The following is a 15,071-nucleotide window of genomic DNA, read 5'->3' on the forward strand; positions in this document are numbered from 1 at the left end:
TCTCGACATCGTTGGCGCTAAGCCAATCCATACCCAAAACGATGTCGAAACCGTTTAACTCTATGGGTAATAGCTATTCGTGGAATTTGTTTACGTTTAGGTCGATGACTACGTTCTTAATACGATTACTAACAGGTATGAACTTGCCACTGGCAACTTCTACAATCAGGGCATTATCAAGATTTTCTACAGGTAATGCTAATTTCCCACCAAATTTATATGACACAAAGGAGTAGTTGGCTCCAGAATCAAATAGTATATTTGCAGAAAAACCATTTACAAGAAAGGTACCTGAAGCGACGTCTGCTGCCTCCTTCGCAGCCTCGAGCGTCATCTGGAAGGCTCTTGCCTTCAGCTTCGTTGGAATGTTGGGTCTTCCTGCCTCCTTCTTCTTTAGGCAGTCTCTCAAAACGTGCCCTTCTTCGTTACACCCATAACAGGCCTTCTGGGTGAGGGTGCATTCATTGGCATAGTGCCCAGCCTTTCCGCATTTGAAACAAGTGACCCCTCCGTCACATTTCCCAGAGTGCTTCTTCTTGCACTTGTCACACCACTTCGCTTCTGATCTTCCTCCTCTCGAACCGGATTTCGAGAATTTACTCTTCTTTCCGGACCTCGAGGATCCGTGAAATTTCCTTTTCTCACCAACTTCGGCCCTCTCCAGACCCCTTTCTTTCTGCTGGGTCTCCACATTCTTAACTGCTCGAACATCTGATTTCAGAGTGGTTGCCATCTTGACTGTTGGGCCAAAGTCGGCTGGCAGTCCGTTTGCGAACTTCTCAATTTCGGAAAGTTCGGTTGGCACTAAGTATGGAAACAACTTCATCTTTTCTGTGAATGCAGCAGAATAGTCGTCAATGCTCATTCTTCCCTTCTTCAAGTTTTGGAACTCATTATTCAGATCAATTAGATCTATCTCCGAACAGTACTGCGCCTTCAGTTGCTCCAAGAACTCATCCCATGACATTTTCAGAGCTTCTCCTTGCGGCATTGTATCTACCAATTGCTTCCACCAGCTCAAGACTCCAGTTTTCAATTGTCTCACAACGAAGACGGTCTTCTGCTTCTTGCTGCAGTCGTAGCTCTCAAACACCATCTCCATCTCGGAGATCTAATCCATAATCTCAACAGGCTTTGGGATTCCTGAGAGACTTGGTGGTTTCTCACCTAAGAAATTCTTATACATTTGCCCATCCTTGTTGTTTCTCCTTTCCAGGCCATCCCTTCGTTCACCTTGAGTCCCTACTTGACTCACTTGGCGGATGTAGTTCCCTTCCTCAGATTGCTCAGGAATTGGCTCAATCGGCTCAACATGTATGGTAGGTTCGTCCCTATTTTCGTGGAACATCTGTCTCATTTCTTCCCTTTGTTCAGCTAGCATAGCCCGAATCATGGCTTGTACTCCAGCCATGGTGATTGGCCCGGATGCAACTTCTTCTACAATAGGTATTTGCTAAACCACTGGGGGTTGGTTTCTATTCCCATTTGCATTCCCATCTCCACTGCGGGTTCTTGTCATTTTGATCTATACAGTTTAAATCATTGAAAACATGTATAAAAAACGTTCATCCAGCATATATAGCAAGTATTCAGACAATATGCACACATAGCACGTAATTTATATAAAATACTTAATATCTATGTGTAAGCTGAAAATAACTATGCACTCACTTGAAAAGCTGGTGACTCAGCACTCGGACAACGCTTCGATTGTAACAACGTGAATTTTCAAAATAATTTTTCATTTTTAAAAAATTCATTTGTTCATAAATAATGTCAAACACATTGTATCAAATGTTATTATCACAAAAACTTTTCCCCAGAATCTCTACAAAAACTCCAATGCGTGTGTGTACGAATCATGTCGGCACCTTCCCGCGCTCATCACTAGTACCTGAAACACATAACACAACAACGGTAAGCATAAATGCTTAGTGAATTCCCCAAAACACCACATACAGCACATACGCCACTCGAGGCTATAATACGACCCTCCGGTCAATGTGTCTCAGCGAGACCCTCCAGTCCCGTAGTTCGTTGGACCCTCCGGTCCGGTCTATATCATCATACAACATACAAATATCATATAGCACATAATCTCATACATAACACATAAGACCCTCTGGTCATCACATAGTACCACTCTAGGTAATGTATAGTGAGAAGACTCACCTTGATGTCTCGAAGAATATCTAACTCGGAAGAAGTATGATCCAGCCTCCGCCTAATCACATAAAGTAATACTCTCATAAATACAACTGTACTCAACCCTAAAGTCAACAAGGTCAACGGTCAAACTTGACCCGACTCGGCGAGTGCACAAGGGCTACTCGGCGAGTCTACACGTGTCCACTGATTCTCTTATAATCTCTCTTGGCACGTCCAGTACTTCCCTTGACTCGACGAGTTCCACCTGGCATGAATCGCGGGGCCACCCCGAATCAACTCGCTGAGTCTCAAGAACAACTCGGCGAGTTCCAACTTGAACTCAGACCCCTGACTCTCCCTGACTCACCGAGTCATTCCCCAAACTCGGCAAGTCCACTCACTGAGTGATTAACGGGCAACCTTCATACTACTCGTCGAGTCTGTTCTTGGGACTCGGCGAGTTCATGCCATGCACAATCTCAAAACAACTTCTAAGGTCAGATCTGTTTCATACAATCATAGATTTGGCCTCCCCAAGCATGATAATCACGTAAAGTTCTGACCTTGACACACAAATAACATAGAAATGGTCCAAAATGGCGATTTATCCCCAAAAATGACATTCCAAGTTCATGACTTCCAAAAAGACTCATAAAGCTCCAAGGATTAAAGTCTCTGGACCCCTTCGGGTCCAGATCCAGAACACAAACTCGAGGAGGGACAAAATACACCACTTAATCAATCTCTAAAAGGGTTTGGAAAACCCTAACACTAAGAATCAACACCAAAACTGAAGAAGGTCAGAGAATAATACCTCAATGCGATCTCTATGAGCTCAAAACCACCAAAAATTGCACCATTTACAGCCTCCTCTTTCCTTAAACACTTCCTTCTTGCAAAACACCCACCAAATATCAAGATTGGCCTCTCCTTCCTCACAAACGCTCTAGATCTCTTTAGGGTTTCTCTCTGGGGTTGGTGGCCGCAAATGACGGCCATAAGGCCTTTTAAATAGGTCTCAAACCCTGGAAATTAGGGTTTCATTAAAAAGCGTGGACTCGCCGAGTCCACTCATGAACTCGCCGAGTCCAGCTGTGAACTCGCGTACAAATCCGCGACCATACTCGGCGAGTCTAGACGCCAACTCGCCGAGTTCCCCCACAAAACCCAAAAATAAAAGAACAAAATATCATACCTGGGAATCCGGGCGTTACATCGATAGTCTCAAAACAATTTTCCTTTGATAAAACCTAGTATCAATACCACTAGGGTTTAGTCTAACGAGAACCGTGACTATTTAATAGTCTGACTATTATTACTATTATATAAGCGTTAAATAACAATCAATATAACTCATAATAATAGCCCAAATAATTACTTTATGGACCTAATAACATTACTATAATTATTTGTAAGCTAAATTAAAATTTGCATAAGCGTAGCCCACTTACAACGGATTTTAAAGAAAACCGGGTTTTGCTCGGAGCAACGTTTCCGAAACCGAAAGATCCTTTTTCTTGGGACTCCGGGAGCCTCGTGGCTTCCTTAGGGTGCTAGGGGATCACCTAGGCTTAGGGGAGGGTTAAAACCCTTAGAGAGAGAAAGAAATCTAGAGAGAGAAAGAAAATGGTGTGAAAAATCCGGAGACCCTCGCCCACTTTTATAGCCTGCGAGGCCTCGGTCTACGCTGGGCATAACCCTTGGCTACACGGCGCAAATCTTCAGATGAGGTTGCCAGCGAGCCTCCAGTTGTCTTGCACTCGGAGCGGATAAGAGCAAGGGTACACGGGGCATAGGCGAGGAGCAACGTGTCCGAATCCGAGGCGACCTCTGATCTGCGATGGACGGTCTAGATCACTGCCACTTCATCGATTCTTCATCAGGTCTCGCAATTTCATGCTTCAAATTTAAAAATTCATAACTCTCGCGTACGATCTTCGTTTTTGACGTTCTTGATATCCACGCAAACGTGGGAACGTACTCTACAACTTTCGTTTAGACTCCGTCAAATAATTTTGATTTTATTTTAAAAGTTTTATTATTAACAGGCCGGGACAGGATTGGTCTGTTAAAAATTCATAACTTTTTCATCCGACGTCCGTTTTTGTCTGTCCTTTGATCGTTATGCTACTATTAACGAGATCTTCGATTCTTGTTTAGGTTGTGTCGGCTAAAAACCACTCGATCTAATATTCGAATTTCGGGCTGTACACTGCTAAGCCGAAACTTTGAAAAATCATACTTCTTCATACGAAGTCAGATTTGGGTGTTCTTTTTATGGACGCTCTCAGTTTAACGTATTCTACAACTTTCGGTTAGATTGCTAAGGCTAAATCTCGCTCTATCATAAATTCACTATTTACGCTTCTCGGTATCATGCCGGTTCCGTCGCGAAACTTCGATGGGTCATAACTTCTTCGTTATAACTCGGATTTCGGTGTTCTTTATATCCCCGAAATCTTTGTTTCGACCACTAAAATGCAGTTTCGTACCCAATTCCACATGAAACTTCTTCCAGATTCTGGAAGTGAAACGTACATCTCGATCTGAGACAATCGAGATCGGCACTCCATGTCGCGATACCACCTCTCTCACGTACATCTCTGCCAACTTCTCCGCGGAAGAGCTCTCACTGATGGCCAGGAAGTGAGCACTCTTCGTCAATCTGTCCACAATCACCCAAATTGCATCGACACCCCTCGCGGTTCTTGGCAACTTGGTGATGAAATCCATGGTAATATGTTCCCATTTCCATTCGGGAATCTCCAATGGTTGCAGCTTACCATGTGAACGTTGGTGCTCGGCCTTCACCCTACGACATATCAAGCACCTCTCTACAAACCATGCGACATCCCTCTTCATACAGGGCCACCAATAATCCTTCTTCAGGTCCAAAAACATCTTAGTGGCCCCGGGATGGATCGAGAATTTCGATCGATGAGTCTCTTCCATCAAAATGGTACGCGTTCCGCCCACAAACGGTACCCAAATCCGGCCCTGAAATGTCATAAGCCCCCGACTGTCGGTAACAAATTCCGATACCAGCCCGACAACTCGCTCCCTCTTCTGACTCTCTGGCTTCACAGCCTCAGCCTGGGCCCCACGAATAGCATCTAACACCGGGGTCATCACTGACAATCTCAAACAAACATCTCGAATTGGGGCGCCCTCCGCCCTACGGCTCAATGCATCGACTACCACATTAGTCTTGCCCGGGTGGTACAGGATCTCACAATCATAATCCTTGACCACGTCCAACGACCTCCTCTGGCGCATATTCAGGTTGGGTTTATCCATCAAATACTTCAAGCTCTTGTGGTCCGTGTATATTGTACACCAAACCCCATACAGATATTGTCGCAAAATCTTGAGAGCGAACACTACTGCTCCCAACTCCAAATCATGAGTGGGATATCTCGACTCATGAGGCTTAAGCTGCCTCGATGCATAAGCAATCACATGCCCCCTCTGCATAAGCACCGCTCCCAATCTGGATATCGATGCATCAAATTAAACCACAAAATCTTCCATCCCTTCTAGAAGATAACACTGGTGATTCGTATAATTTCTGGCGAAGTGTATCGAACGAGGTCTGCTGCTCCGGACCCCAAGAAAACGCAACACCCTTCCGGGTCAACTTGGTGAGTGGCACGGCGATCTTGGAGAAATCCTTAATAAATCTCCGATAATAGCCGGCCAAACCCAGAAAACTCCTGATCTCGGAGGGTGACCTCGGTACCTCCCATCTCATGACCACCTTAATCTTGGCCGGATCGACCAATATCCCATTCTGGTTAATGAGGTTTCCAAAAACTGAACCTCTCGTAGCCAGAACTCACCTTTAGAGAACTTGGCATAAAGCCTCTCCGATCTCAGAACTCCGAGGATCTCCCTCAAATGCTCCTCATGTTGTTCTCTGGATCTCGAATACACCAAAATGTCGTCGATGAACACAATCACTGAGCGATCCAACATCGGTCTGCACACCCGGTTCATGAGATCCATGACCACCGCCGGTGCATTGGTGAGTCCGAAAGGCATCACCACGAACTCGTAATGCCCATAACGAGTCCGGAATGCCGTCTTCTGGACGTCCTCCTCCCGCACCCTCACCTGATGATACCTAAACCTCAAATCGATCTTGGAGAACCAAGATGCTCCCTGCAACTGATCAAACAAATCATCGATCCTCGGCAATGGGTAACGGTTCTTGACCGTTAGCTTATTCAGTTCACGATAATCAATGTACATCCGGAGCGAGCCATCCTTCTTCTTGACAAAAAGGATAGGCGCCCCCCATGGTGAACTGCTCGGCCTGATAAACGCCTTCCCCAGCAGCTCCTGAATCTGCAAGGATAACTCCTACATCTCCGGAGGCGCGAGGCGATACGGCGCCTTAGCGATAGGCGCAAATCCTGGAACCAACTCAATACCGAACTCTACCTGCCTCTCCGGAGGCACACCCGGAAATTCCTCTGGAAATACATCCGGAAACTCGCGCACTATCGGAACCTCATCCACCGACTTCGGTCTGTCTGAAACAACCCTTGCATCCTTCACATATGCCACAAATCCTCTACAGCCCTGCTGTAGACTCTGTCTCACTCTGGAGGCCGAACAAAATGCTGACCCCGCACGAGTGCCCTCGCCATGCACTGTAAGAACTCCCCCACTAGGGTCTCGAATCGTCAACAACTGACGCTTGCAGTCTATCATAGCTCCATATCGGCTCAACCAATCCATACCCACTATAACACACACATCCCCCATCGCGATCGGAACCAGATCTATCGAAAACTCCACACCGAAGATCTCAAGGACACATCCTCGAATCACGTCCGAAGCATACACTGATCGCTCATCAGCTATGGAAACTCACAGAGGCCGATCCAACGCCTCTCGACGGACACTAATATGCTGACTAAATGCTATGGAAACAAATGACCGACTCGCACCCGAGTCAAATAATACCAACGCAGGCACAAAACTCAAAAGAAAAGTACCTACACATATCATCATATAAGCATAAAAACTCAACTAAAAAAAATGAAAAGAGAATACATACCAGCCACAACATCAGGTGTCGCGCGGACCTCCTCCACGGTCAACTGAAATGCCCTCCCACGAGCCTTCGGGGCCTCGACCTTCACCGACCGAATCTCGGTAATCCTAGCAGCAGCACAGATCCATGTGTTGATCCCTGAAGAAGCTGCGGACACTCGGCCTTCCGATGGCCGGTCTGGTTGCAATGAAAGCAAACCGAGAATCCCTTTGGGCAATCCCTCACGATATGACCCTCCTTCCCACACTTGTAGCATACCTCGGCCCTGCACGACCCCTCGTGACTCTTACCGCACTTCCTACAAGTGCGGCCCTTCGCGCCTCCAGACCTCGAATCAGCGGGTTTAGCCCGCTTGGCTGCCGGCTGAGACTGAGCCGGCCGCCGATCCATCCTCTGAGACTCGGCCTCCTCCCTGGCCTGAGTCTCTAACTCGATCTCCCTCTTCCGGGCATTTGCCTGGAGCTCAGCAAATGTCTGATAAGTCGAGTTCGCCACAAACTCCTGAATATCTCTCCTCAGCACACTCAGATAACGGCTCATACGAGCCTCCTCAGACTACACCTGCTCAGGTCAAAACATCGCCCTCTCATGAAACTTCCTGGTGATGACTGCCACAGAATCAATACCCTGCTTGAGGGTCAAAAACTCCTGAATCAATCGTTCCCTCTCGACCGGGGGAACATAATCCTCTCTGAACATAGCGGTGAACCTCTCCCAGGTCACCTCGGAAATATCAGCCAAAGTGAAGTTCGGCTTCACGAACTTCCACCAATCCTTCGCTCCCAGGCGGAGCTGGTTCAAGGCGAACCGAACCCTCAAGTGCTCTGGACAAGAGCAAATACAGAAACATCCCTCGATGTCAGAGATCCACCTCATAGCGACAATCGGGTCCTGCGTCCCGTCGAAGTCTGGTGGCTTTGTGTTGCTGAGCTCCCAGAACAACAACGAGTCACCTCCCTGAGGTCTGGCAGCAGCAGCCTCAGTCAATGTGGCATACCGCTCATCAAAAGTCTCAATCAATGTGGTCTTGATGTCCCCAAAAATCTCAGGAATCTCAGCCCGAATGGCAGCAGCAACCTCCTCATGAATCAATCGACAGATCTCCTCGTCGCTGACACCACTGCTCTCAGGTGTGTGTCGAGTCCCAACCATGATGCTTCTGAAATACAACAAAAATTATCAGAGACTCAATCGAGCATACACATACTCGATGACGCAACCCTACTTGTCCTCCGTTTTCCAAAAGATTCTTACTTGGAATGCCCACTGATCCGGTGTCTCCAGTTTTACGGACCCAATACTACTGACCACACCGCATCAATATTCACTCCAAGTCCTCCTTGGATCTTGGATTACAAGTACTCTACTCTCAAGGCATCTCAGCAGCAGAAATCTCCTAGGCTAAGGCATCACAAATCAAGCCACTCTAGTCCTAATATGTAAACCTAACCTACTCTAGCATGCATAACATAACATATCGCATAACACATAAAGTAAGGGTTCTTTTGGGGATTCACCGTTCGGGCGCTGGCTGATTGTACACACGGCTCTGCTCCGTTTGTCTCAAAACTCTTTTTACTCTTTTCAAAAGTTTTACTTCATTATCAAAATTTTTCCTCAAATCCTTAATTTGAGTTCAGATACGCCCGAAGATGCATCCGAATCCCTCAAACCAAGGCTTTGATACCAACTTGTAACAACGTGAATTTTCAAAATAATTTTTCAATTTTAAAACATTCATTCATTCATAAATAATTTCAAACACATTATATCAAATGTTATTATCACAAAAACTTTTCCCCAGAATCTCTACAAAAACTCCAATGCGTGTGTGTACGAATCATGCCGGCGCCTTCCCGTGCTCATCACTAGTACCTGAAACACATAACACAACAACAGTAAGCATAAATGCTTAGTGTATTCCCCAAACTACCACATACAGCACATACGCCACTCGAGGCTATAATACGACCCTCCGGTCAATGTGTCTCAGCGGGACCCTCCAGTCCCGTAGTTCGTTGGACCCTCCGGTCCGGTCTATATCATCCTACAACATACAAATATCATATAGCACATAATCTCATACATAACACATAAGACCCTCTGGTCATCACATAGTACCACTCTAGGTAATGTATAGTGAAAAGACTCACCTCGATGTCTCGGATAATATCTGACTCGGAAGAAGTATGATCTAGCCTCCGCCTAATCACATAAAGTAATACTCTCATAAATACAACTGTACTCAACCCTAAAGTCAACAAGGTCAACGGTCAAACTTGACCCGATTCGGCGAGTACACAAGGGCGACTCGGCGAGTCTACACGTGTCCATTGATTCTCTTAGATTCTCTCTTGGCACGTCAAGTACTTCCCTTGACTCGACGAGCTCCACCTAGCATGAATCGCGGGGCCACCCCGACTCAACTCGCTTAGTCTCAAGAACAACTCGGTGAGTTCCAACTTGAACTAAGACCTCTGACTCTCCCTGACTCACCGAGTCATTCCCTCAACTCGGCAAGTCCACTCACTGAGTGATTAACGGGCAACCTTCATACTACTGGCCGATTCTGTTCTTGGGACTCGGCGAGTTCATGCCATGCACAATCTCAAAAAAACTTCTGAGGACAGATCTGTTTCATACAATCATAGATCTGGCCTCCCCAAGCATGATAATCACGTAAAGTTCGGACCTTGACACACATATAACATAGAAATGGTCCAAAATGGTGATTTAGCCCCAAAAATGACATTCCAAGCTCATGACTTCCAAAAAGACTCATAAAGCTCCAAGGTTTAAAGTCTCTGGACCCCTTTGGGTCCAGATCCAGAACACAAACTCGAGGAGGGACCAAATACACCACTTAATCAATCTCTAAAAGGGTTTGGAAAACCCTAACACTAAGAATCAACACCAAAACTGAAGAAGGTCCGAGAATAATACCTCAATGCGATCTTTATGAGCTCAAAACCACCAAAAATCGCACCTCCTACAGCCTCTTCTTGCCTTAAACACTTCCTTCTTGCAAAAACACCCACCAAATATCAAGATTGGCCTCTCCTTCCTCACAAACGCTCTAGATCTCTTTAGGGTTTCTCCTTGGGGTTGGTGGCCGCAAATGACGGCCATAAGGCCCTTTAAATAGGTCTTAAACCTTGGAAATTAGGGTTTCATTAAACAGCGTGGACTCGCCGAGTCCACTCATGAACTCGCGGAGTCGAGCTATGAACTCGCATACAAATCTGCGACCATACTCGGCGAGTCTAGACGCCAACTCGCCGAGTTCCCCCACAAAACCCAAAAATAAAAGAACAAAATATCATACTTGGGAATCCGGGCGTTACATCGATACTCTCAAAACAATTTTCCTTCGATAAAACCTAGTATCAATACCACTAGGGTTTAGTCTAACGATAACCGCGACTATTTAATAGTCTGACTATTATTACTATTATATAAGCATTAAATAACAATCAATATAACTCATAATAATAGCCCAAATAATTATTTTAAGGACCTAATAACATTACTATAATTATTTTTAAGCTATATTAAAAATTGCATAAGCGTAGCCCACTTACAACGGATTTTAAAGAAAACAAGGTTTTGCTCGGAGCAGCGTTTCCGAAACCGAAAGATCCTTTTTCTTGGGACTCTGGGAGCCTCGGGGCTTCCTTAGGGTGCTAGGGGATCACCTAGGCTTAGGGGAGGGTTCAAACCCTTAGAGGGAGAAAGAAATCTAGAGAGAGAAAGAAAATGGTGTGAAAAATCTGGAGACCCTCGCCCCCTTTTATAGCCTGCGAGGCCTCGGACTACGCTGGGCGTAATCCTTGGCTACGCGGCGCGTATCTTCGGATGAGGTTGCCAGCGAGCCTCCAGTTGTCTTGCACTCAGAGCGGATAAGAGCGAGGGTACGCGGGGTGTAGGCGAGTAGCGACGTGTCCGAATCCGAGGCGACCTCTGATCTGCGATGGACGGTCTAGATCATTGCCACGTCATCGATTAGATGGTCTCGCAATTTCATGCTTCAACTTTAAAAATTCGTAACTTTCGCGTACGAGCTCCATTTTTGACATTCTTTATATCCACGCGAAGGTGGGAACGTACTCTACAACTTTTGTTTAGACTCCGTCGGCTAATTTTGACTTTATTTTAAAAGTTTTATTATCAACAGGTTGGGACAGGATTGGTCCGTTAAAAATTCATAACTTCTTCATCCGACATCCGTTTTCGTCTGTCTTTTTATCGTTATGCTACTATTAACGAGATCTTCAATTCTCGTTTAGGTTGTGTCGGCTAAAAACCGCTCGATCTAATATTCGAATTTCGGGTTGTACACTGCTAAGCTGGAATTTCAAAAAATCGTAACTTCTTCATACGAAGTCAGATTTGGGCGTTCCTTTTATGGACGCTCTCAGTTTAACGTATTCTACAACTTTCGGTTAGATTGCTAAGGCTAAATCTCGCTCTATCGTAAATTCACTATTTACGCTTCCTGGTATCGTGCCGGTTCCGTCGCGAAATTTCGACGGGTCATAACTTCTTCGTTATAACTCGGATTTCGGCGTTCTTTATATCCCCGAAATCTTTGTTTCGACCACTACAACTTTATATAAAGATATCGGGCTTATCTCACACTTTAATTTTGATGCTTATTTTTTATCTTTTTTTATTAAATATTTATAAATACATAATAAGCATAAAAATTCACATAATTCACATAATACTCAAATATTTCATCTTTATTACTTCAAAAATGAGTTACAATAGTTGACCTAGACTATTACATAACCTAAAATGCTTAGCCCCGAACCCCGGGCGTTACAGAGACCCTCCGTCAACGATTGTGTGAGGCTCCAGTTTTGACACTTCCGGAGGGAAATAAGGATTTTGTGGTGTTATGTGATGCGTCCATCACAGGCCTGGAGGTGGTCTTCATGTAGAGAGGACGAGTGATAGCCTACGCATCGCGACAGCTAAAGCCGCATGAGACGAGATACCCTACGCATGATTTAGAGCTGGGAGCGGTGGTGTTCACTCTCAAGATATGGAGACATTACCTATATGGGGTCCGTTGTACCATATACACAGATTACAAGAGCTTGAGACATATCATGGATCAGCTGAACCTGAACATGAGGCAACGCAGGTGGCTGGATGTAGTCAAGGACTACGATTGCGAGATCCTTTACCACCCCGGTAAAGAAAATGTGGTGATGGATTCCTTGATCCTCAAGTCAGCTGGATCTTCCACCCTAGCGATATGTATGAGGATAGCGGTGGATCCTCTGCTTGTGAGTTTGATTAGATATGCCCAGGTTGAGGGTACGCGACCGGAGAACTGAAAGTTGGAAAGGATCAAGGGCGAGAACACCTAGTTTGTGCAGGATATTCGGGGATTATTGACCTGATGCGGTCGGGTTTGGGTTCCGATGTCTTGTGGGGTCAGACAAATAGTCATGGAGGAGGCTCATGAGTCTCACTTCTCTATTCACCTGGGGGCCACCAAGATGTATCGAGACCTGAGTTTAAGTTACTAGTGGCTATGTATGAAGCGAGAAATCACTTGGTATGTCGAGAGGTGCTTGACCTGTAGGATGGTCAAGGCCGAGCATCAGAGGCCGCATGGTATGTTGCAACCCCTAGAGATTCCCATGTGGAAATGGGAACATATCATGATGGATTCATTACCAAGCTATCGTGGACGACGAGGGGGTTTGATGCTATATGGGTCATCGTGGATCGATTGACCGAGAGTGCCCATTTCTTGGCTATACGGGAGAGTTCGTCGGCTGAGAAGTTGACCGACATGTATGTTTGCGAGATCTTTGCTTGCCATGGGGTTCCAGTCTCCATTGTTTCCGACCGTGATGTTAGATTTACCTCCCGTTTCTGGCAGACGTTCCACGAGGAACTGGGCACGCGGCTGCACTTTAGCACAACATTTCATCCGCAGACCGACTGTCGGAGTGAGCGAACCATTCAGACCCTCGAGGATATGTTGAAGGCGTGTTTCATTGACTTCGGTAGGATCTGAGATTCCCACCTACCCCTTGCAGAGTTCGCCTGTAATAACAACTATCATTCCAGCATTGGCGCCACGCCTTTTGAGCTGTTGTATGGGCGGAGATATCGCACCCCGGTTTGTTAGGGTGAGGTTGGACACAGGGTGATGGGACGGACGGAGGTAGTCTTTCATATTACCAATAAGATTTAGCACATTAGGCAGCGACTGCAGACCGCCCAGAGTCGACAGAAGAGTTATACCGACAGGCGCTGATTTGAGTTAGAGTTCCAAGTCGGTGACATGGTACTCCTGAAGGTCTCACCCTGGAAGGGTGTGATCCACTTCAAGAAGAGGGGGAAACTGGGTCCCCGATACATTTGGTTGTTTAGGATCATTGCTAAGGTTGGTAAAGTGGCATACAGGTTAGAGCTATCGGAGGAGCTCAGTCGAATCCACAATAACTTTCACGTTTCGCAATTTGCGGAAGTGCATTTTGGATGAGGAGGTTGTAGTATCATTGGATGACATTCAGGTCGATGAGCGCCTGAATTATGTTGAGAGGCCCGTGGCCATTTTTGAAAGGAAGTTGAAGGTTATGCGGAACAAAGAGATACCTTTGGTAAAGGTCCAGTGGGATCACCGAAGGGGGTCCAAGTTGACATAGGAGCCGGAGGCGGAAATGCGGGAGCACTATCCAGGGTTGTTTACCGCATCAGACTTCAAGGACGAAGTCTAGTTCAAAATGGGGGAGAATTGTAACGCCCCGATTCTCATGTATTGATTTATGGCTAAAAATTTTCATGATTTCAAGGTCTACTCGACGAGTTGGTTGTCCTGACTCGTCGAGTAGCAGCGGGTTGGTCCACGTGTTTAAGTGAACCACTCGCTAAGTCCAAGACGGGACTCGACGAGTAGGAGCTGGAAGATGAAACCTAATTTCTGGGGTTTTACACTCTATTTAATGGATCATTTGCCTCCTTTAGCCCCCCTTACAGCCTCTTGAGAGTCCAGCAAACCCTAATACGTGTGTGTTCTCCATTTGTGTGTTTTAAGATTTAGAAGAAGATTCTTGGTGAGAAGAGCTTGGAGAACAAGTGTCTAGAAGCAAGGAACATGTGGGGATCAGAAATCTACCTTAGTTAGCATCTTTTGGAAGGTATCAAGTTGTTATCTTGACCTTATTTCCTTTCAGATCTCATTTGGGTGAAGTTTAGGGCTTTTATAGCATATAAAGAAGCTTTTCTTGTGTATGAGCTAAGATCTGAAGTTGCAACTTCAGATCTGAGCTCTCTTGGGTCTCTAAGTCCATAAAGCTTTCAGCTTTAGCAAGTGTGAACCCCTCCTCAAGTGTAAAACTCCATTTCTAGCTTGGTTTTGTCATTATAAGACCTTAGAGCCTTCCATGCACGTAAAGTTTGCAACTTTACATGATAAACATGCCTTCGGAAGTTGGATCTGCAATATGGAACCTTAAGATGGCTTAATAAGCATCTATATATGCATTTGGACTGGAGAGACTCGGCGAGTTGCATGGTCGACTCGGTGAGTCCTGTTGGAACCTGAAAGTGAACCTCTAGCAATCCATGATACTAATTCCGAATTATGTTTGGTTCCGAAGAGATAGACGCTCCGAAAGCTGTCCGGAGCCGAAGAAAAGACGTGATGAAGAAAGGAGAAAAGGAACACATTCCGGAGTGACTCTCACGTCCGGAATGCTTGCTGATCCGAAGAATGCTATTTTGTCTTTTGTCATTTATTATATTTGTATTGATGTAACATTTCACAGGACTTAGCTTTTTGTACTCTTAGACAATCAGAATGTCAGAAATAGTTCTATTGTCCAGTCCTATGTAA

The sequence above is a fragment of the Lactuca sativa genome, chromosome 8, assembly GCF_002870075.4.
Source record: "Lactuca sativa cultivar Salinas chromosome 8, Lsat_Salinas_v11, whole genome shotgun sequence".
Lineage (NCBI taxonomy): Eukaryota > Viridiplantae > Streptophyta > Magnoliopsida > Asterales > Asteraceae > Lactuca > Lactuca sativa.